We start from the raw sequence: 22,765 nt of genomic DNA, 5'->3' as shown, positions 1-22,765 counted from the left end.
TACCTCTCATCTTAGGTAACTAAAAAAAGAAGAAGAAACCAAACCAGAGGCAATAAAAAGAAAAAAATTAAAATGAGGGCAGAAATAAATGAAATAGAAATAGAAAAGTCAGTCCAAATTATTAATAAAACCAAAAGCTTGTTCTTTGGGGAAAAAAAAAAAAAAACAGATGACACTCTAACTAGGCTCACAAAGTAAAACATAGAGTTAACCCTAATAAATATAATCAAAAAGGAAAAACAGACATCTCAGAAATACAGAGGATCATAAAAGATTAATGTGAACATCTGTATGCCAGTTAGTAGAACTCGTAGAGGAAATGAACAAATTCTTAGAAGTATATAACCTTCCCAGACTGAATTAGGAAGAAATAGAAAACCTGAACAAACCAATTACAAGCATGGATATTGAAACAGTAATCAAAAGTCTCTGAGAAACAAAGTCCCAGGACTAGATAGTTTCACTAGTGATTTCTATCTAATTTTGAAAGATGAATTAACGACTGTCCTTCTCAAACCCTTCAAAAAAAATTCAGAAAGAGCAAATGCTTTTTATGAAGCCAACATTAGTCTGATATCAAAAGCAGTAAAAGACATCACAAAAAAAGAGAATACTACAAACCAATATCACTGTGAACATAGAAGCAGAAAACCTCAACAAAATCTTAGCAAGCTGAATTTAAAAATATATTAAAAGGATCATACATCATAATCAAGTGGAATTTATCCCATTGATGCAAGAATGGTTGAATATTTATAAATTGACATGTAATTCATCACATCAACAAAAGTAAAGATAAAGATCATGTTATATCAATAGAAGCAAAGAAAACATTTGATAAGATTCAGCATCCATTTATGATAACTCAGAAAATAAGATAGAAGGAATAAAGATCATATATGGAATATATGATAATAAAGATCATATATGAAAAACCACAGCTATAATCACATTCAGTGGAAAAACTGAAAACTTATGCTCTAAGATCTGGTACAAGACAAGGATATCTACTTTCACCACTACTTTTCAACATAGAAGGGCTAACTTGGGTAATCAGGCAAGGAAAGATATAAAAGGAATCCAAACTGGAAAAGAAGAAGTAAAACTATCACTATCTGCAGAAAACATGATAATATACATAGAAAACTATAAAGATTTTACTAAAAAAACTAATGGAAACAGTACAATAAAATAGCAGATTACAAAATCAATCCACAAAAATTAGTGGTATTCCTGTAAGCTAGAAGAAAAATCAAGAAAACAATCACAGTTACAGTTGCTAATAATTGAATACCTTGGAGTATACTTAACAATGTAGTAAAGTACACCTGTGCAATGAAAACTGTAAGACCTTATTAAAAGAAATAGAAGACAGAAAGAAAGGGAAAGATATTCCTCCCTCATGGATTGAAAGAATTAACATTGTTAAAATGGCCATCTTACCCAAAGCAATATACAGATTCAGTGCAATACCTGTCAAGGTTTTGATATTCTTCCTCAAATAAATAGAACAAACATTAATTTGTATGGAACCATCAAAGACCTCAAATACCCAAAGCAATCCTGACAAAAATGAAGAATGGTGGAATCATACTCACAGACTTTAAAGACATATAAATGTCCAACAGGCACAGACCTATAGAAATAAAAACAATGTAGTATTAGAATAAAAATGGACCCATAGACCTATGGAATCAAAGCAAGAGCCCCAAAATAAACCCACATTTTTATGTACAGTTGATCTATGACAGGGCATTCCCTGGTGGCGCAGGCGGTTGAGTGCTGGGCTGCGAAGCTGCCCACAGCCTCTGCAGCACTGGTTTGATCCCCAGCCGCCAGCGAGGGTCCCACATGGCGCGTCAGACCTCTCCTGCCATGCCTGCTGCTCCCCTCAGCAGTGTATTTCATCAGTCTGTCTGTTCTTCTCCCTGCTCTGGCTCTGGTGAATTGTCTCACCCTCCCACGCTTCTGACTGTACCCAGTGCTTGTATAAATAAATAAATAAATCTTTAAAAAAAAAAGTTACTCTATGACAAGGTAGCCAAGAGTAGTCTCTTCAACAAATAGTGTTTAAAAAACTGGACAGCAACATGCAAAACAATGTTTGCCATATATAAAAAAGTAAATCAAAATGGTTCAAAGACTTGGAGGTAAGACTTGAAACCATAAAATACATAGAAGAAAATGTAGGCAAAACACTCTAAGACACTGTGTTTCATGGGGTCTTTGTGGATTCTTCTCAAAAGGTGTAAGAAAAAAGGATATTCACAAATGGGTCTATATCCAACTAAAAAGCATCTACCCAACAAAAGGAACTCCCAGTAATACAAAAAACACACTTCTGAATGGGAGAAAATATTTGCACATTATACATACAAGATGTAGAAAGAACTCATTTAGTGTAACAGGAAGAAATAGCACAATAAAAAAAATGACTAGAGCTAAATAGACAAAATTCTTCAAAGAAGATGTCCTAATGGTCAACAGGCACATGAAAAAATGTACATCATCACTTATCATCAGGGAAACACAAATCAAAACGAAAATGAGATACCATTTCACACCTGTGAAAATCTCACACATGTCAAAAATACCAGAAACAATACATATTGGTGAGCATGTGGAGAAAAGGAACCCATTTACACTGTTCTTATATTGTAGACTGGTTCATCACTTAATGGAAAACAGTTTAGGGGGTTCTTGAAATAGTAGAAATAGACCTACCATATAATTCATCAATTCTACTCCTACATTTGTACTGAATGCAAAAATTGATTTTAAAGGATATGTGCACTCCTATGTTTATTGCAGCACTGCTTATAATAGCCAAGCACTATTTACATCAACCTAAGTGCCCAAGGACAGATGACTGGATTAGGAAGATGTGTTTTGTACACACTGGAATACTTAGCCGTTAAAAAAAAAAATTGAACTCTTGCCATTTGAAATGATGGGGATGTATGTATTCTTAAAAAACAATGTTGTGTTTTATTCATCATTGTATAACCAGCAGCTATCACAGTACCTAGAACATGATTGATGTCAAAGTAATATTTGTCAAATGAATGGACTGATTGGTTAAGTCTAGGTAAGCTTATAGGTGCTAGAATGTAAAGATTAAATTTTGTTCTTTTCCCTATGAAATTATTTGCTGAGAAAAAGGGCTGGAGGCCAGAAATAAACACACAGAAATGTGGACAGTTAAATCTTTGACAAAGGAGCCATGACCATGCAATGGAGAAAGGAAAGTTACTTTTAACAAATGGTGTTGGGAAACTTGGACAGTCATATGCAAAAAAAAAAAAAAAAAAAAAAGAGAGAGAGAGAGAAAGAAGAAGAGGAAGAAGAATAAGAAGGAAAGAAAGAAACTAGATCCATACTGAATTCAAAAATCAATCAAAATGTTTTAAATATTTGCATATAAGACCTGCCTGAAACCATAAAATACTTAAAACTTAAGTGTTACATGATATGGAGGTGTTATTTGGGGATGTAACCTCAACAAGGGAAGCAAAATTAAAAAATAAACAGGATCGCATCAGACTAAAAAGCTTTTTTTTCCCAAAGATTTATTTATTTATGTATATAAGAACTGGGGTACAGGCCAGAGGTACAGGGGTTGGGGGGTGTGAGGATTTACCCAAGACAGAGCTAGGAACAGAACAGGCAGACTGATGAAATACACTGCTGAGGGGAGAAGTGGGCAAGCCAGGAGCAGTCTGCTGTGCCAATAACTTCATAGATTGTGTCTTAACCCCTGCACCACCAGGGAGGCCCCAGACTAAAAAGCTTTTATACCTCAGAAGAAACCATCACAAAGACAAAAAAAAAAAAAAAAAAAAAAGGCAACTTGCCATACTAGAAGAAACTATTTACACATTACACTTCTGACAAGGGGCCAATTTCCAAAATATATAATGTACTCATACTGCTCAACAAAACAACAAACAAGCCAATTAAAATGGGCATAGATACTTCTCCAAAGAAGACATTTAGAGGGCCTATATCACTTAATATAAGGAAAATGCAAATCAAAACCACATTGAGATATCACCTCATACCTTGAGAATGGCCTAGATCAAAAAGACTGGTAACAACAATGTTGGAGAGGATGTGGAGAAAAAGGAACTCTCACCTTCTGATAGTGCAGTGTAATGTAGTGCAGCTTCTATGGAAAATGGCATGGAAAACCTTTAAAAATTAAAATAAAGTTTTTACATTAAATACCACTAATACATACTTCCCCAAAGACTGTGAAAACTATTATGAAAAGATTTATGCACTCCCCTGTTCATAGCAGCATTATCCATAAGAGCCAAGCAATGAACAGTCTTAAGTGCCCAACTACTATCAACTGGATAAAGAATATAGACTCAGTGGAATACTATTCAGCTATTTAAAAAGATAAAGTAGTGCCCTTTGGGATAAAATGGATAATCTTTGAGATGATTATGCTAAGTGAAATATAACAGAACGTGAAAGACACTAGATGGTTTCACATATTTATGGAATATAAGTAAAGGAAAACAAAAACTGGCAAAGCACAACAAAAATGCATATTCTGAAAAAAAAAAATAGATTGTGTCTTAACCCCTGCACCACCAGGGAGGCCCCAGACTAAAAAGCTTTTATACCTCAAAAGAAACCATCACAAAGACAAAAAAAAAAAAAAAAAAAGGCAACTTGCCATACTAGAAGAAGCTATTTACACATTACACTTCTGACAAGGGGCCAATTTCCAAAATATATAATGTACTCATACTGCTCAACAAAACAACAAACAAGCCAATGGTATTCTGTGGTATTCTGAATAACACAGAAAGAGGATCAGGGAGGAGGGTGGAGGAAAGTGTGGGGAAAGGAAGGGGATAGGTCATTGGCATAGGAGTTTTGGTGAATGGTGAATAAATCATGTGCATATATGAAGGGGTGAAAATGTACTCCCACATATAAATGACTAACAAATTGATAAAATTTGAGAAAGAAAAGAAATTGGAGGTATGGGGTGAGAAACTTGGAAGAAGTGATAAAGTGGTATATGAACATATATATATGGGATTTGCAAAGGAAGTAGACAAGACATTAGAAAACAGAAAGGCCAGAATTAATAAATTGATTCATCCTGTGACTTTTTTCTTGTTTGACCCAGATGTAAGAGCACAAGCAGTAATAAACCAATAAGTATTTGGGGCCTTTGCAGGGAGGAACAGGGACTAGACATTGAGCCGACAGGTTACCTAGAATTTCACAGAGTGAAGAATGGAACCAAGAGGCAGGAACACTGTCTGGGAGGAGTGTGAATAATCAAGGATGTGTGAGTGGCCTGAATCAGTCAGAAAGTCCGCACCAAAAGATGTCCTGGAGAAGACTGCTTCCATATGGGAAAGAGTGTGTTTGCAGTGGGCATATGGGACAGAAGTTAGGCTTTGCTGGTGAGGTTCACAATTCAATGCCTGGCCAGAACTGGGCATTGATAGAAAGATTGGGACAGGTATAAAAATAGAGGTGAGATAGTAATTGAAAGTCCAGAGAAAAACCTAATCCAGGGAAGATTGCCATATACTATCTTTTCCCTCAGTTTACTCTTTTCACGACCTGCTCACATTCACCCATTCCATCCCAGATTCATCTTCTCTTCCATACTCACAGGAAGATCTTATTAGGCTTTTAAACCTATGGGTTAATTGAAGAAAGTTATGTGTGATAAAGCATTTCCTCAACTACATATTCTCCTTTAATAGTTACTTATTATTAAAAATCAAGCTAATTATGAAATTCCAAGAACAGGTACTAGCCAAACTTCGTGCTTTTATAAAAAGCTGATTCCTAGAAGTCTTAAGATTAGGTGAGGAGTGCCAAGTCTTTATTTCTCCCTCATCTGGACAAGCATCTTGCAGGATATAGTAATTTTGGCTGGCAATTTTTATCTTTAAGTTTTTTGAATGCCATTTTACTCTCCTTGCTTATAAGCTCTCCACTTCCCAGTGTCCCTACTGGAACAGATTCATATGTATCCCCAGTCCCAGAATACAGTTTCATTTGTATCCCCAGTCCCAGAATACAGTCCCCATGCATTTCTCTCTTCCATCTTCTGTTCAATAAAGCTACTGCCTTCTCTGTTGCAATCTGTGTTGATCTCTGGTATTTCAGTCTTGCTTGTAAGATTCCACTGGGAATTCTGATTTAAGCCTAGTGGGAGTTCCTTTGTAAGTTTTCTATTGTTTTTTTTTTTTCCCCCTAGACTTTTTCAACATTCTTTGTCATAAAGTCTGGAAGTTTTTCAATTATGTTTCTTGGTATAGGTCTAATAACATTTAGTAACCAAGTGTGTTTTTACTTCATGGACTTGTATATTTACTCTCCCCAGCTTTGGAAAGTTTTCTTTGTATTATTTCTTCAAATATGCTGTATTCCCCCAACTCTTACTCTTCTGGGATACCCATTGTCCTTGTCTAGTTCTTGAAATGTTTCTTTATTTTTTTATTTCATATTTCTCTCTTCTTCCACTTGGTACGTTTATGAATTACTGTAGTCAATGTCACTGATTTGATTTAATCTATTCTGCTTCTTTGGCTTTCACCAGAGGTTTCTTTTTTTTCCGTTTTTTTTTTTTTTTTAAGATTCATTTATTTATTTATACAAGCACTGGGTACAGTCAGAAGCGCGGGAGGGCGAAAGAATTCACCAGAGCCAGAGCAGGGAACAGAACAGGCAGAGTGACGAAATACACTGCTGATGGGAGCAGTGGGCGTGACAGGAGAGGTTTGCGTGCCATGCGGGACCCTCGCGGGTGGCCAGCGATCGAAGGGCGCTGCAGAGGCCGCAAGCAGCTTCGCAGCCGAGCACTCAACGACCAGGGGAGGCCCCATAATGAACATTTCACATCTTGAATCTCTATTATTTTATTCAAAGCTTTCAATTTCTATTGTTTGTTTATTACTTTTCTTAGGTCATTGAATTTTTTTTGTTATATCTCTTTGATGATTTTTTTATGAGTTCTGTTATATCATTTTGACTTACTTTTTTGTGTTTTCTTCCTTCTCTTTGATTTTCTTTATTATAGCAATTTTGAAACCTCTGATAGGGGGATAAAATCCCCATATCATTGTGGTTAGAATCTGGAGAATTTCCTTGTGGTGTCACTTGCCATCATGTCTGCCCATTTTCCCTCATATCTTCCCATTTTGCTGCTTTATATTTCCCAATTTATTTATTTCTGTGTGCCTTAGCAGTAACTTAAATAGTTTAACTATTTTCACTTTTCCAAAAATGGTGCTAGAGTTTTATTTGTTTTCTTTCCTTCCTACCTCCCCTCCCCTTCCCCTCCCCTCCCCTCCCCCTCCCCACCCCTTCCCCCTCCCCTCCCCCCTCCCCTCCCCTCCCCCCTCCCCTCCCCCCCTCCCCTCCACCTCCCCACCCCTTCCACCTCCCCTCCCCCTCCCCTCCCCTCCCCTCCCCTCCTCCCTCCCCCTCCCCCTCCCCCCTCCCCTCCCCTCCCCCCCCCTTCCCTTTCTTTCTTCTCTTTCTTTCCTTTCTTTCTTTTTCTTTTCTTTTTCTTTCTTTTTTTTTTTTTTGCATTTTCTGACTTGCATAGGCTTTAAGACCTGATCTTGCACTACTGCATCAGGGGGTGAAGGAGGGTCCTGGAGGGGCCCACCCTCTAATATGAATGTGCTGGGTGGATGGAATGCTGACTCATACTTGTGTTATCACCTTGGTTTTTTGTCTTGTCTGGGATTCCAGATTTGAGACTCACATTCTGTCTATTGTCAGTGTGTTTCAAGAGGTCATTAGGAGTCCCAAAGGCTGGTGGAGGGGGAATGCAGTGCAGCACACTGTCTTTGTTCCTTTTACTGGGGATCCAGCCAACAGGGAGCACCCTGTCTCCTTCTCACGGGTTTTTCCTCAATCAGGAGTCTGTGCCTGCATTCCATTTAGCTCTCCCCTCCCCAGTGTCCCTACTGGAACAGATTCATATGTATCCCCAGTCCCAGAATACAGTCCCCATGCATTTCTCTCTTCCTTCTTCTGTTCAATAAAGCTACTGCCTTCTCTGTTACAATCTGTGTTGATCTCTGGTATTTCAGTCTTCCTCCAAGCCACTAGACTCCCTGGGTGTATTGTTTCCTGATTCACTATTAGATTATCCTCTCAAAAATGACTTAAGAAACTTCCTCTGTAACCATCTTTGTACGGACTTGTGGGCATAATCTTTATAGTTTCAGTGGGCTCGCTAGCCTCTGGAACTTAATCCAAATAAGTGGTTGAGTCTTAATCAAAATTTCAAACACTAATGTTCGTTTGGTTTCTCTGTTTGTAATACTGCACAAACATGAAATAACCTTCATCAACTTCTGCATCCAGGTGCTTAGGTTCTTGAGGATACCCAAATGCCCTGGCTAGTGTGCAGCTTCCATGTGGGCAACTGAAACTCTGGCACTGCCACTGCAAAACTCCACGTGCCCAATCACAGAGGAGCAAAGTGATTTCATCCTCAAAAGTGTCCTCTGCAGCCACACCAAGTCTCTGCCTGAGTTTCTCAGTCCACAATTAGTGCACTTGAGGGAACTTGCCACCCAAACCTCCTAAAAGGGATGTGTGTGACAGTACAATCTTCATATGTGTCCAAGGCAATACATAGACAGTTTTTTTTTTTAATTTGAAAATAAATTCAGTTTATAATATAGCCGTAACAGTATTATGATAAACTCTCAGATTTGTACTAACAAGCACATAATTGTAAAGATGTGTTGTTGTTACATATGATTTAGTTTAGTTTTATTACTGTTTTGTATTTGAGTCAAATACAACATTTAGATCTTTGCTTTGGGGAATTTAATAACCCAGTCAAAATCAAAATGATTGTTTAGTCAGATAGACAAAAGAAACTCGAAAGCAGTTTCTTTTTCTTCTGCCACTTCATTTGCAGTAAAGTCCATCTTCTCACATGAGAAGTCATTCATAGGAAGACCTTCAACAACCTTCCAGGTCATTCTTGATTTTAACATGTAATAAAAATATGAGATTATTAGGAAAGCCATAGGAATAGCCATCAGCGATAATACCCACAGATAGAAACTCTTCTGTTGTTCCAAGCCAGATGTCATTGACATGGTCAGAGAGGGCTCTCACAGGAGACATCACACTGAATAGTTTTCATGGCTTGATAAAAGTAACACCTGCAGCTACACAGTTGTAATGAATTCTCCCTTGAGCCAGCTGTCATATTTCAGAGCTTCATAAATACCAACTTCCATTCCTTGCAGTTTCACCTTGGCTTGGTTGACTTCTGGTACTGAGCTGGAGAATGGTTTCCCAGATAATGACATTCTAGATATCTCTCAGAGTTTAAGAGCAATCTGAGCTTTAACTTGATGAAATCCAAACAAATCAAGCTACTGCAGTTCTTGAGGATAAAGGGCACCATCTTGGAGAGAGTCTGTCATCTGGTATTGACTGGGGTTCCCACCGTGACAATCATAGATGATTTCTTGGCATTTTTTTTTTTAAGATTTACTTATACAAGCACTGGGTACAGTCAGAAGCACAGGAGGGCGAGAGAATTCACCAGAGCCAGAGCGGGGAGCAGAGCAGGCAGAAGGACTGAAGTACACTGCTGAGGGGAGCAGTGGGCGGCAGGAGAGTTCTGCGTGCCATGTGGGACCCTCCTCTGGTGGCCGGGGAGCAGCCGGGTATCCAACGGGTGCTGCCGAGGCTGCGGGCAGCTTCGCAACTCAGCGCTCAACCGCTTCGCCACCGGGGAGGCCCTCTTGGCATATTTTTATGCTATGCCCTGACGCTTGAAGAGTTGCACATCTGCTTTGAGTAAATCTTTCCTTTCCATGCCATTCCTTCTTGGCACACAGCCCATAAGAATGGCCACATCCAGGTCTTTTAAGATAAACTCTTCCTTATCTTTAGCAATGACATCTTTCAAGAGGGGTAAAGAACAGAATTCTTTCATTTGTTCTAGCTCCTTTGCCTTAACACATAACTTTTAGAATGTTTTTTCTACCATAATAATCTTGTTTGGTGGAGATATATATATATATATATATATATATATATAGGTGTGTGTGTATATATGTAGATATATAGAGAGAGGCATACATATTATTTATATATATAAATTATAGATGTATATATAAATATATATATAAATTTGGGAAGAATTATCATTGCCATAAATCCATGAGCACAATATGTCTCTTCTGTGTTAACTTCCAGTATTCTGTTAAATAGGTGCAGCAAACATCCTTGCTTATTCCTAGTCTTAGGAGAGATATTTTATTCTTTCTCCACTAATTAAAATGTAACCTGTAACATTTTTCTGTCAATACTCTTTATCAAGATGAGGAGTTTCAGTCCTTTTATCATGAGTAGATGATAAATTTTATCAGATTTTCTTTGTTGATTTATGTGATCATATGATTTAACTTACACATTTTTATTAGCATCTAATGTGGTGAATTACATTTTTTAAATTAATTTGTTTTTAACTGAGATAATTGTGGAATCTCTGTCAGTATTACCACCATAGTGCATCCACCACCAATTTGTCCATAATCTATCATCACAGACCATTATGCCTCTCACCCCACTGATCTGCCCCCTCTCCAACACCTTTCCCCTTGGTGTCTCAGTTCTGTAGTCACCTATCAAGAGTTACTTTTGTAGCTTGCCTTTATCTGACTATTAATTTAGTTGCTTTATTTCCCACATATTAGTGATGACATCTGGTATTTATCTCTTTCCTTCTGACTTATTTCACTTTATTATCCTTTCAAGCTACATCCATGTTGCTACAAAGGGCATGTTTATCTGTTTTGATTGCTGAGTAGTATTCCATTGTTTATATGTATATATACACCACTTCTTCTTGATCTGCTCATCTTTTCTGAGACACTTAAAGTTTATTCCATAGTTTAGCTATAGTAAATAGTGGTGCAATAAATATGGGAGTGCAGGTTTCCTTTTGAATAAGTTTTTTTTTTTTTAATTTTTTGGATAAATGCCTAGGAATGGAATTACTGGGTAATGGCAGATCCATGTTTAATGTTTTGAGACACCTCAATTCTGCTTTCCATATGAGCTGGACCAGTTTGCATTCCCCACCAGCAGTGTAGAAGGGTTCCCTTTTCTCTTCATTCTCACCAGCAATTGTTTTTAGTTTTTTCAATATGGGTCATTCTCACAAGTCTGAAATGGTTTCTCATTGTGGTCTTAATTTTGCATCTCTCTAATAATAAGGTATTGTGAGCATTTTTTTCATGTACCTGTTGGTCATCCTAATGCCTTCTCTGGAGAAGTGTCTGTTTAGTTCTTTTACCAATTTCTTAATTGGGCTATTTGATTTGTTTCCATAAAGTTCTGTGAGTTCTTTCTAGAATTTTGATATCAGTCCTTTGTAAGATAAATGGTATACAAATATTTTTCCCATTCCAGGGTGTCTTCTCATTTTTTTTTAAATTTATTTATTTACATATGTACATATGTAAGAACTGGAGTACAGGCCAGAAGTGTGGGGGGTGAGAGGATTCACCAGAGATAGAGTGGGGAGCAGAACAGGCAAATGTACTGAAATACACTGCTGAGGGGAGCAGCAGGCAAGGCAGGAGAGGTCTGCCGCACCATGTGGGTAGCTCCCTGGCTGGGGATCCAACCTGTGCTGCAGTGGCTGCGGATAGCTACATAGACTGTGTCCCAACCCCTTGCGCCATCAGGGAGGCCCTGTCTTTTCATTTTAGTTGTGGTTTCTTTTACTGTGCAGAAGCTTTTTAGCTTGATGTTGTCCCAGCTGTTCATATTCTCTTTTGTTTTCCTTGTTGTTGGGGATGAATCTCTAAAGGCATCACTATAGTTTATGTCATGAAATGTTTCTCTGTTTTTTTCTATGTATTTTATGGTTTTGGGTTGTACATAAAAGTCTTTGATCCATTTTAAGTTGATTTTGGTGTATAGTGTGAGCTTGTGGCCTACTTTCATCCTTTTGCATATATCTGTCCAGTTTTCCTGACACCATTTATTGAAGAGACGATCCTTGTTCCAGTATGCATTTTGGGTTCCTTTGTCATTAGCTGTGCATATATATATGTGAGTTTATTTCTGGGGTCTAAAAGGTCTGTTCCATTGGTCTGTATATCTGTTTTTGTTCCAGTACCAGGCAGTTTTTATTAGTGTTGCTTTTTAATATAACTTGAGGTCTGGAAGTGTAATACCTCCATTCTTTCTTCTTTGTCAAGAATGCTTTTGCTATTCAGGTTCTTATGTGATTCCATGTGAATTTCAGTTCTTTGAAATAATGTCATTGGTATTTTTGTTGGGATTGTATTGAATCTGTATAGTGCTATGGGTAGAACGAGCATTTTTACAGTGTTGGTTTTCCAATCAATAAACAGAAAATAGGCCAGGCCCCTTCTGGCCTGCATTCCAAGCCCAAAGGGGAGTGGGCACCCACCGCTGGGGCAGACTGGGCGCGCAGAGGAGCGCTTCTCCGCATCGGCATTTTAGAACAGGGACCTTTCTTCAGTAAAGACTGCTTGAAACTGGCAGAAGGCTCCCGGAGGAGCCAGAGGTGAGCTGGGAAGTTCGTCCATGCCAGGCCCCTTCTGGCCGGCAGTCCCAGCCCAGAAGGGAGAGAGCACCCATCCCTGGGGCAGAACCAGGCACACAGGGGAGGGCATCGCCGCATCGCCATTTTAGAACAGGGACCTTTCTTCAGTAAAGTCTGCTTGAAACCAGCAGAAAGCTCCTGGAGCATCCAGAGGTGAGCTGGGTAGTTTGCCAAACCAGGACCCTTCTGGTCTGCAGTCCGAGCCCAGATGGGAGCTGGCACCCACCGCCGGAGCAGACCGGGCATGCACAGGAGCATTTCTCCCCAGCGGCATTTTAGAACAGGGACCTTTCTTCAGTAAAGACTGCTTGAAACCAGCAGAAAGCTCCCAGAGGAGCCAGAGGTGAGCTGGGAAGTTCGACCAAGATGCCAGACAGTACCAGCAACACAGTGTCCCAACACATACGGCAAATTAGAAAACAGGCAGTAGGGAGTAGAAAAACCACATGCAACCCAGCAACTCCTCAGGAAAAAAGCACACCACAAAAAGAAAACCAGCCCCCAGATTGCAACAACAGTAACTTGGAAGAACTTCTGAGCCCTCCAGAAAGGGAATTTAAAATTGCCGTGATTAAAAAACTGACAGAAGTCATAAGGGAAAACAATGATAAGGGAAAATTAATCAATGATCAGAAGAATGAAATTGAGTCCCTAAAGAAGGAAGTAAAAGAAATGCAGGAGATCAAAGAATTAATGGAGGCGCTAAAGAACTCTGGGAAAAGCAATGAAAGCAGAGTAGATGAAATGGAAGAACGAATAAGTACTCTTAAAGACACAGAAATAAAAACAACCAAAACAGAAAAGGAAAGAGAAGTACGAAGGAAAAAGACTGAAGAAAGACTTCAAGAATATCTGACTCCATGAGGAAAGGAAATTTAATAAGAGTTATAGGAATCCCAGAAGGAGAGGAGAGAGATGTAGGAACAGAGAAAATATTCAAGGAAATAATTGAAGAGAACTTCCCAAACGTGAAGGAGCTGAAAATGGATATACAAGAAGCAAGAAGAACACCAAACTTCCATGATGAAAGGAAAAATACGGCAAGACACATAATAGTAAAGCTCCCAAGAATCCAAGACAAGGAAAATATAATGAAGCTGACAAGAGGGAAAAAACAGATAACATTCAAAGGAAAACCAATCAGACTGACATCAGACTTCTCCGAAAAAACACTACAGGCAAGGAGAGAGTGGAGGGACATAGTAAACAGACTCCCAGAAAACAGATGCCAACCAAGAATAATCTATCCCGCAAAGCTCTCATTCCTCTATGAAGAAAGAATAAGGACCTTCCCAGACAAACAGAAATTCTGGAATTTCATTACAACTAAACCCCCACTCCAAAAAATACTACAAGGAGTCCTAAAGCCAGAACCTCAGGGGGACAAATAACAATGAAAGAAGGCCAGAAAAAAAAAGTTATTAAAAGAATAAATAAAATCAAAGGAAAGACAAACACAATGGCAAATACAGGTGCTAACATATCAATATTAACTCTAAATGTAAATGGACTAAACTCTTCAATAAAAAGACACAGAGTCGCAGGCTGGATTAAGAAAAAAACCCCAACCTTTTGCTGTCTCCAGGAAACACACTTAGCTACGAAAGATAAAATAGACTCAAAGTTAAAAGATGGAAAACAACCCTACAAGCAAATGGACCAAAAATGAAAGCAGGAGCAGCTATACTTATATCAGATAAAACAAATTTCAAACTCAAAAAGATAAAAAGAGTCCCCATCGGTCACTACATTATGATCAAGGGGACAATACTTCAAGAAGAAATAACACTCATTAACATATATTCACCAAACGAAGGAACACCAAAATATATCAGACAACTATTGTCATCTTTGAAAACAGACATCAGAGAAAACACATACGTAGTGGGAGACTTCAACACACCACTATCAACAATGGATAGATCAATGAGACAAAAAATAAGTAAAGATACTAAAGCTATAAATAAGGATCTAGAGCGCTTGGGCTTAAAAGACATCTATAGAACACTCAACCCAAAAAAATCTGAGTACACCTTTTTCTCAAGCGCACACGGATCATTCTCCAGGATCGATCACAAACTGGGACACAAGACAAACAGCAACAGATACACCAAAATTGAAATCATGCCAATGATTTCTGACCATGAAGGCATCAAAGTAGAAATAAACCATAAAAAGAAGGCAAGGAACTCTCCCACCTCAAAGAGATTGACAGCCACACTACTGGAAGACCACTGGACTAGTGAGGAGATCAAAGAAGAAATTAAAAAATTCTTTGAATTGAATGACAAGGAGGACACCAATTTCCTAAATGTAGGGGATGCAGCAAAAGCAGTAATAAGAGGAATATATATAGCAATAGAGGCTCACATCAAGAGACAAGAAAGAACTCAAAGAAACAACCTAAAGATCTAGAAAAAGAACAACAAAAAAACCCAAAACCAGTAGAAGAACAGAAATAATAAAAACCAAAGCAGAAATAAATGAAATTGAAACTAAAAAAACAATCCAAAATATCATTGAAACCAAGAGCTGGTTTTTCAAAAAAATCAATAAAATAGACAAACCCCTAGCCAGGCTCACAAAGGAAAAAAGGGAGAAAGCACAAATAAACAGGATCATCAATGAAAGAGGAGAAATCACAATGGACAGAGCAGAAATCAAAAGAATAATAAGTAACTACTATGAACAGTTATGTGGAAACAAGTTCAACAATCTAGAGGAGATGGACAAATTCCTACAACTCTACAATCACCCAAAGCTAGATAAAGAAGAAGTAGAACACCTGAACAGACCAATTACAAGCAGTGAAATTGAAATGGTAATCAAAAACCTCCCCAAAAACAGAAGCCCAAGACCTGATGGTTTTACAAATGAATTCTACCAAACATTCAGAGACGAATTAGTGCCTATCCTTCACAAACTCTTCCAAAAAATTGAGAAGGAAGGGATAATACCAAACACGTTCTATGAAGCCATCATTACGCTAATACCAAAACCGAACAAGGACAACACAAAAAAAGAAAACTACAGGCCAATCTCTCTAATGAACACTGATGCAAAAATCCTCAATAAAATTTTAGCTAACAGATTCCAACACTGTATCCATAAGATAATTCACCACGACCAAGTAGGATTCATTCCAGGGACAAAAGGATGGTTCAACATCAGAAAATCAATCAGCGTTATCCAACACATCAACAAAAAGAAATATAAAAACCATATGATAGTATCAGTAGATGCTGAGAAAGCTTTCGACAAAGTGCAACACCCGTTCATGATGAAAGCCCTTGAAATGCTTGGCATACAAGGAACTTACCTCAAAATCATAAAGGCCATCTGTGACAAGCCAACAGCCAGTATCATTCTCAATGGTGAAAAGCTGAAAGCATTTCCATTAAGATCTGGAACAAGACAAGGATGTCCACTCTCACCACTGCTTTTCAATATAATACTGGAAGTCCTAGCCAGAGCAATAAGACAAGAGAAAGACATACAAGGAATCCAAATAGGAAAAGAAGAAATCAAACTTTCACTATTTGCAGAAGATATGATATTATACATAGAGAACCCCAAAAACTCCACAGAAAAACTAATTCAACTCATCAATCAGTTCAGTAAATTGGCAGGATACAAAATCAACACGCAAAAGTCAGTAGCCTTCCTATACACAAACAATAAATCTCAAGAAGAAGAAATCAAAAACACCATCCCTTTTATTGTCGAAACAAATAAAATCAAATACATGGGAATAAAGCTAACAAAAGAGGTAAAGGACCTATACAAAGAAAACTATAAAACACTGTTAAAAGAAATAGAAGAAAACACAAAGAAATGGAAAGACATCCCCTGCTCATGGATTGGAAGAATAAACATTATTAAAATGGCCATCCTACCAAAAGCAATATACAGATTCAATGCTATTCCAATCAAAATTTCAATATCAGTCTTCAAAGAAATAGAACAATTATTGATGAAATTCATATGGAATCACCAAAAACCCTGAATAGCCAAAGCTATCCTGAAAAGAAAAGAAGGGAATGGAGGCATCACACTCCCAGACTTCAAACTGTACTACAAAGCCATCATCATCAAAACTACATGGTATTGGAACAAGAACAGACACACAGACCAATGGAATCGAGTAGAAAATCCAGAAATAAACCCACAGATTTATGGTCAATTAATCTTTGAAAAGGAGCAAAGACTATGCATTGGAGCAAAGAAAGTTTGTTCAATAAATGGTTCTGGGAAAACTGGGTCGCTACATGCAAAAGAATGAAGCTTGACTACTACCTCACACCATACACAAAAATCAACTCAAAATGGATTAAAGAACTAGACATAAGACCTGAAACCATAAAATATATAGAAGGAAATATAGGCGAAATACTACATGATATGCACATCAAAGACATCTTTACAGACACATCACCCAAAGCAGTGATAGTGAAGGCAAAGATAAACAGCTGGGACTACATCAAATTAAAGAGCTTCTGCACAGCAAAAGAGACAATAACCAAAACAAAGAGAAACCACATCGACTGGAGAACATTTTTGCACACAACGCTAATGACAAAGGACTGATCACAAAAATCTACAAAGAGCTTATAAGACTCAACAAAAACAAAGAAAATAATCCAGTCAAAAAATGGGCAGAAGAGCTAAAAAGACACTTCTCTGAAGAAGAAATGCAAATGGCCAACAGGTATATGAAAAAATGTTCAACATCACTTGCAATCAGGGAAATGCAAATCAAAACTACAATGAGATACCATCTCATACCAGTGAGAATGGCACATATTAAAAAAACTACCAACAACAAAGGTTGGCGAGGGTGTGGAGAAAAAGGAACTCTTCTGCACTGTTGGTGGGAGTGCAAACTGGTCCAACCACTAGGAAAGCTGTGTGGAGATTTCTGGACCTACTAAACATAGAGCTTCCATATGATCCAGCAATTCCACTCCTAGGTATTTACCCAAAGGACACAGAAACATCAATTCCAAAGAGCACCTGCACCCCTATGTTTATAGCAGCACTATTTTCAATAGCTGAGCTTTGGAAACAACCCAAATGCCCCAAAATAGATGACTGGATCAAGAAGATGTGGTGTATATACACCATGGAATATTACTCAGCATTCAAAAAAGATAAACACATGGCAATTTGCAGCAACATGGATGGCACTGGAAGGGATCATGCTCAGCGAAATAAGCCAGAAAGAAAAAGAAAAATACCGGATGGTCTCACTCATAGCAGGAATCTAGAATACTTAAATAAGAAATGAGGAAAAAGAATAACTATAAGAAAGAAAAAATCAAAATCAACAAACAACTTGAACCAGAGACACTCTATGGGGTGTGGGAGGCGGGGAGGGTTGTGATTGGGGTCAAAATTAGGGGGTTGCAATTGTATGGGGAATATAAAAATAAAATTTATTTTTAAAAAAGAAAAGAAAAAAAACAATATTTTTCATTTGTTTTTGTCATCTTCTATTTCATTCAACAATGTCTTATGGCTTCCTTTGTATAAATCTTTTACCTTCTTTGTTAGATTTACTTCTAGGTATTTAATTTTTTTGGTATAATTATAAGTGGGATCATTTTCTTAATTTTTTCCTCTTCTAGCTCATTATTTGTGTATAGGAAGGCAACTCATTTATGTGTGCTGATTCTATACCCTGCCACTTTGCTAAACTGATTGTTTCAAGTAATTTTTCCATGCAATATTGAGGTTTATCTATGTATATTATCATGTCATCTGCAAATATGATCGCATTACTTCTTCTTTCCCAGTCTGGACTCCTTTTATAACTGTATCTTTCTAATTGCTCTAGCTAGAAGTCCCAATACTATGTTGAATAGCAATGGTGAGAGTAGACATCCTTCTATAAGATCTTATTGGGAAAGCTTTCAGTTTTTCACATTGAGAATAATATTAGCTATGGATTTGTTGTTAATGGCTTCTATTATGTTAAGGTATGTTCTGTTTATCCCCATTTTTTGAGGGTTGTCATCATAAATGAATGTTGGATCTTATCAAATGCTTTCTCAGCATCTATTGATATGATCATATAGTTTTATCTTCCTTTTCGTTGATGTGATGAATTCCACTGATCATCATCAAATGTTGAACCATCCTTGTGTTCCTGGTATGAATACCACTTTGTCGTGTTGTATCATCCTTTTAATGCATTGTTGGATTCAGTTTGCTAGGATTTTACTCAGGATTTTTGTGTCTATGTTCATTAGTGAGATTGCACTATAATTTTCTTTTCTATTTTGCCTTTGGTTTTGGTATTAGAGTGATGTTTGTTTCATAAAATGTTTTGAAAGTATGCTTTCTTTTTTGATATTTTTGTTGTTTGGGTTTTTTTTAAAGATTTATTTATGCATACAAGAGCTGTAGTACAGGGAAGAGATGCGGGGGATGAGAGGATTCACCAGAGACAGAGTGGGGAACAGAAAAGGCATACTAACTGAAGTACACTGCTGAGGGGAGCAGCGGGCGAGACAGGAGAGGTCTGCTGCACCATATGGGTTGCTCCCTGGCCGGCCGGGAATTGAACTCATGCTGCAGAGGCTGCGGATTGCTTCACAGTGCAGTGCTTAACCCCTTGCGCCATCAGGGAGGCCCCTATTTTTTGATATTTTTGAAGGGTTTGAGTAAGACTGGCATTAGTTCCTCTTGATGTTGAAAGCTAACAACTTCAATAAAAAATATATAAAAATTATAAAAAGGCTGATTAAAATTATTATAAAAAGCATCTGAAAACATTTTATCTCATCTACTTAAATATACATTTTTTGTTTTTAAATATACATTCTGAGGATTTTCTTCAAATGCATGTGTATCCATTAATTTTTGATCTTTGAGAAATACCATGTTTCTGTTTTTCAGCCCTTGATTTAGAAATTAATTGCTAAGCTTAACCCCCCAAATCTTAGGTGGCCACCATCTAATCCAGAGTAAGTTTAAGCAAACTAGTGGTATAATCAATTCCCTTTTATTACATCTTTTATCTCTGCTTTGGTTTGACTTTTTTTCTACATATACAAGGGATCATAATTTTTTTTTCCTAAAGCACAGAGTTCAGAAGTTGTATATACATGCTTAGGCAAAAGCAGTTACAAAATATGTTAGAAGTGCTGCCATAATACTCCATATGTAAAATAAACATTCCAGCATTTGAATAACTTTCTGAAGAAAATGAGAAAAATTTATTCCAACATGTATCTACTCTTTTCACTTACTATATACTTTATGAGGTGGTTAAAAAAATAGAGGATGAAAATCTTGTCCCTTACATCATTAAAATCTCATTAGGAAATTGAAAGATTCTACAGAAAAATAATTAGGGAGATAGATTGCTTTACCTATAATGATGTTACCTTGTAAAGTTTTCATTTGGTTGAGCAACTTTTTAGTAATATAACTTTTTATAATTCTGTACTGTTGACAAAGGGTAATAGCCCTCAGATTCCTTTCTGTGTGCATTGCATTTTAGTAGGGGTGATTATGGTTAGTATTAGGAATAAAGGTAGTTATTCTTTGGACTATATGATGTGATTTTTCCCTCATTTAGGGAGGCCTGTGTTTTTCTATATATAGCCTGTTTTCTCTCAGTGTCAGTGAGATATTCTTGAGTGATTGGGACCGAGGCACTGTTTATATATGTGTTTTTTACTGCATTTGGTAAAAATTATATCATGGAAAGAACATCACACTATCATTTACAACAGAACAATTATACACAGTTCTTATCTATCAAAAAATAATGTAAACAGTACCCTATCCATCTCACAGGGTTTGTTACAAGAGCTGAATAAAATAACAGAAGCAAAATCTTTGACAAGTAGAGATAGCTTAGGCATATTATTAATGAGTTTTCATGTGACCCTACACAGGAGCCCACGCCCTAAATTTCCTTGAAGGCCATACCCACTCAGGCTACATTATCTATTGTGTGTCAGGACAATTTTCAATCTCTGCTGGACCAAAGAGAAGAAAGCTAATGAAAACTTAACTTTGTAGGCAGAGTGAGTGACCTCAAGCATAGAGCCACACTGTGATCTGAAGATAGGATGACCTCAGATGGGCTTCGAGTAGGGGCTGGATGGGTGTGTGTTTTTCTGAGTCACTGGTTTAGCTTATCATGATTGTCTTGCACTGAGTTCCAACCTACCTCCACCCACTAATTGCCCTAATTCTCCTGTGGAGGTGTTGGGTATGATCTCGTTCTCTAACTGCATGGTAACTAGTGCCTGCCAAACCAGAGCCATCATCTGGAACCTAGATATTTGAGCTTCAAAATTCTTGATGTTTGTTGTCTGGAATGCATGTCTATTATAGTAATATATCTGGTCTTCACATTAGTTAAATAATGCAGTGCTATATAGATAAACATAAAAAATAATGCCCAAAGTACATGTAATTTAAATCTAGCAATAAATCTTTAGAACTAGAAGCTGTCAAAGATAGAGTGATAAAAATAAAACTTAGTAAGTTTACATTAGAGTGTTTGTATGGCCCCAATCCTGCTACTTTTTATTTCTGACCCCAAAGAACACTAGTAGAAATGATAACTCCATTTGTAGATCAGCTCCCAAAATCTGTTTCACATTAATGCATTCTAAGATTTTACTGATAATGAAATTCAACTCCCTTTACATTACTTCTCTAAGAAGAAGAATGTTGAAACCAAGTTGAGATTACTATATACATATGTCCCACTGGAGTGCAGAGAATGAGGAGATGAGGAAAAAGAAGAGAACTTGAAATACTTGATTGAAAATCAAGCAGCAGGTGAGTCAGGAGAGGTCTGCTGCGCCATGTGGGTAGCTCATTGGCTGCTGCTCAAGCTAGTGCTACAGTGGCTGCAGATTGCTTTATAGGTTGTGTCTTGACCCCTGTGCCACCAGGGAGGGCCATATTAATCAATTTAATAAGTTATAAACAGAAATGAGAGAAATGGATCAACATGGCGGCAGGGAAACTCTGAGTAAGACCTCCCATTAAAAAAAAAAAAAAAAGTTAATAGGGAGGAAAAGTTAATAAGCAGTTCACTGCAAGAAATGGGACACAGACGATAAAGTGCAACTCTGGCAAACTGCCCGAAGAGGAAAGTTGCCATAAAAGAGGACAAGAAGACAAGAAATCTCAGAACCCTGCCACCCTTCCCCACCCACAAAGCCAGCACACTCTGAATGACAGAAAGGAGAAAACAACAACAACAAGAACAAACTGCAGATCAATAGGGACAGTGAGTGGAAAGGAACTATTGCAGGCACCGCACCCCACAAACAGGAACTGTGGAGTACCTTGCGGGAATCTCCACAGAGGTAAGCAAACAGCTCCAGGCGCCATTAGAGGAAGAAAAGAAGTCCGTGTAGAGACCAACAAATACCCCAAGTCCAGCCGGTAAGCTTGTGCAGAAAAGCATGTGCTCAAAAAGCATAACTGGACCACCGCTGCCCAGGTCCCCACAGCCACGACATAAGTTCCTGGGGAGACTCGCAGGAATCATCACTGAGGTGAATGACACTCACTGAGTAATCAAAAACCAGGCACGAGACGCACCATATTTAAGACAGGGAGCTTTGTGTGCACAATCAGAAGTGAGCTGAAACCCTGCACAGCCAGGCCATGCGACTGGCCACCAGTTTGTTCCCAGAGGGATCCAGCCATGTCCGGGGCAGACCTCAGATGCAGGGGAGTGTCTCCCAGACACACCATCTATAAAACAGGGAGCGCCACGTCCAGACTTCACCAAAACTTTGTGGAACTGAGAAAGGGCTGTCCCCACAGTCAGAGCTTCCAACATCCCAGAAGGAGCTCACCAAAGAAATGCCAGCCAGTACTAGTGACACAGTGTCCCAACGGATAGGACAAATCAGAAAACTAGCAGCAGGGAGAAGAAAACTACAAGCAACCAAGCAAGTCCTCAGGGAAAGGACACACCACAAAAAGAAAATCAACCGCCAGATTGCAACAACAGTGACTTGAAAGAACTTCTGAGCCTTCCCGATAGAGAATTTGAAAAACTGACAGAAGTCAAAAACGATATGGGAAAAATAATAACCATCAGAAGAATGAAATTGAGTACCTAAAGATGGAAGTGAAAGAAATGCAGGAGATCAAAGTATTAATGGA

At 38.0% G+C, this 22,765-nt stretch overlaps 1 protein-coding gene and 1 pseudogene across 4 annotated transcripts in view; one reads left to right on the top strand and one right to left on the bottom strand.

Moving 5' to 3' along the window:
• SPIDR (scaffold protein involved in DNA repair) overlaps positions 1-22,765 on the top strand; it is a 545,150-nt gene that overhangs the window by 343,282 nt on the left and 179,103 nt on the right. The gene's annotated exons all lie outside the window — the stretch shown is intronic.
• Positions 8,871-9,964, bottom strand: LOC119249899 (malate dehydrogenase, cytoplasmic-like; annotated as a pseudogene).

Source organism: Talpa occidentalis, unplaced genomic scaffold (assembly GCF_014898055.3).
Source record: "Talpa occidentalis isolate TD23 unplaced genomic scaffold, MPIMG_talOcc4v2.1, whole genome shotgun sequence".
In the NCBI taxonomy this organism is placed as follows: Eukaryota; Metazoa; Chordata; class Mammalia; order Eulipotyphla; family Talpidae; genus Talpa; species Talpa occidentalis.
Note: the sequence above shows the minus strand (reverse complement) of the source record. Positions and strands in the feature narration are given on the sequence as shown.